Source organism: Citrus sinensis, chromosome 5 (genome assembly GCF_022201045.2).
Source record: "Citrus sinensis cultivar Valencia sweet orange chromosome 5, DVS_A1.0, whole genome shotgun sequence".
NCBI classification, from domain to species: domain Eukaryota; kingdom Viridiplantae; phylum Streptophyta; class Magnoliopsida; order Sapindales; family Rutaceae; genus Citrus; species Citrus sinensis.
The window spans coordinates 10039201-10042030 of NC_068560.1; positions in this window are offsets into that span (position 1 = coordinate 10039201).

Here is a 2830-nt window from a genome sequence, read left to right on the forward strand (position 1 = left end):
ATTTTTAGATTAAAATTAAATTAAAAATATTCAAAAAAAATATTACGGGTTTGGTAGATATCCATGCGGGTATCCACAGGATATAAGGTTAATACCAAACCCACCCGCATCCATGTGCGGGTTTTAATTTATAATACTAAACCTGCCCGCAACGGGTAAAATTACCCACAACGGGCGGGTTTTGGCGGGTGGATATGGGCGGGTTTGCGGGTTTACGGGTACAATTGCCATCCCTAGGGGACTCCTTTAATTTCCAGCATAAAAGCATTCAAATTGACATTGATAAGGGTAAAAATATTAAATATTTCATGGGTCCGCCTGCCGTGCAACAGTTGCACGGTACACTCAATTTTGTTTTTTTTTTAAATTACACTATACAACCCTATCTTTTATAAGAAAATTGAATAGATACTATAAGTTGTAAATTTTTATATATAGGTCCTTTTTTGAGATAAAATCATAAAATGACTTTTGAAAAACAATTTTACTGTTATTATTATTATTACTTATTAATGTCATTATTATTATATTAATATTATTATGATTAAAATTTATTATTTTAATTGTTATGATTGCTTTAATTAGTCATTATTATTATTTATTGATTTTATTATTGTCACTGTTATTAAAATATATTATTGAATTATTATTAAATATTGTTAATATTAATAAAATTTATTAATTTTATTATTCTAATTATTATATTAATATTAATGTCGTTGTCGTCATCATCATTATTAAACTTTATAAATTTTTTTGTTTTGACTTTTAAGTAATACTACTGTCATTATTATTATTTTACCTTAATTAAGCATCAAATATATTTTAATTATTTTTTAAATTTTTTATAATAAAAAAATAAAAAAATAAATTATACTGTTTTAAATAAATATAATTATTTTTTAAATTTTTTATAATAAATAAATAAAAAAATAAATTATACTGTAATATTATTTTATTATATCATATTATATTTATTTAAAAATAATTAATATGAAAATAATAATTTAATATAATTAATAATAAATTTAAAAAATTTTAGTTTAATATCAGTACAAAATTAATGCAGTACAGGATAATACCAATTACCAAATGTTGTATAATATTATTATAATTATTATAATATACTAATAATGTAATATAATATAATATAATATAATATAATATAATACATGTTCATTACATAATACAATACAATATAATATAATATAATGTGCCAAATGGATTTTTAACGTTTTGAGTGATAATGGTCTAGAGGGATGTAGAAAAAATAAAGATAATCATGGCAAATCTTTTGCAATGGTTGATTAGCTATCATCACAAAGTTTAGGCTAATACAATAAAAATTAAGCAACTACCCTATATTTAAAAGAGCATTTAAAAACCAATAAATTTACTATTTAATTATTTTTAATCAAGAATAAATAATAAATTAATATTACAACAAGATTCATAAGCTCAAATATCTTAAAAAAATGATAATTCTCAAGAAATATGAAGCTCAAATGCTTTTGAAATATTCTTAAAAAAAATAAACTAGCTTCCTTTTATATTATTTTTTGTTTATCTTTCTATAACTTTGTTCGGCTATATATATATATTGACATTTTATAGGTAAACTAACATATTGTATGTATAAATAAACTAACATGTTAACTAATGCTAAAAACAAAAATGTAATAAAAAAGTAAAATTTTGAAATATTATAATAATAAAATTTTACAACCTAAGACTTTTTACATGTTTCTTATTTTAAAATTTCACTTTTATTTTATTTTATAATTTTCTAAATTATCAAGGTTAATAACATATGTTCTGAATACATATTCAGTTTATTTATTTTACATTAAATATATATTATATAACTAAAAATATTATTTACATTTATCAAATTTTCATGTGTTTAAAATTTTTATGTGATATTACATTATTATATTTACACCATCAATCACTTTTATGATCAAATTAAGTCAATGGATCAAACTTTAAAAAATTTAAGACAACAAAAGTTATGTAAGTGAATATTTAAAAACTTTTAGCTTTTATGATTTTGTAATAAACATTAGAGGCTTAAGTGTCAATAACCAATTGAACACATCCTGGCCATTGAACACTTTAGCCATTGATCTATTGGCTGAGTTGAAAAAAGACAAAATTGGGGTACCGTGCAACTGTTGCACGGTAGGCGGACCCATATTTCATATAGTATAAGAGCAATGCGAAAATAATTAGTATAGGTTTTTAAAGAGAACTGATATTAATATGTTAATAGATTAATTAGTAAATACAGATTTAGATATACTATTGTCCGCACTAATTATAAGAGCCTACCACTACTACTCTTTGATTGTATTCAATTTTTCTTGTAAGCTCAAGTGTTATTTTTTTATTTGTTTGTTTGTTTTTGCCTATTTTGTGTGGCTACTCTTTTAAATTTTTAATATTAAATTCTTATCTTTGAATGAAACTAGACTAATACTTCAAGTTCTGAGGTGAAATTGATAGATGGTACAATCTATTGCAGAAGCACGAGGTTGAGCAATTACTAATACTGCAACTTTTAGATAAATATAAATGTAGTGATAAACAAATGCAAAGAAAATAGGACACAATAATTTACGTGGTTCGGCATAATGCCTACGTCTACGGACAAAAATTAGAAGATAATTTTACTAACAAATAAGAATTTACAAAAGTGGAAAGAACTCACAAAACCTACAACTCCAATACACCCAAACGAAACCTCACTAGAATACTCAAGTGAAAGTTCCCTCAAATTCTCTCAAAGAGCTCACTTACAATTGCTCTCTACTTCTCACAAATTGGGATG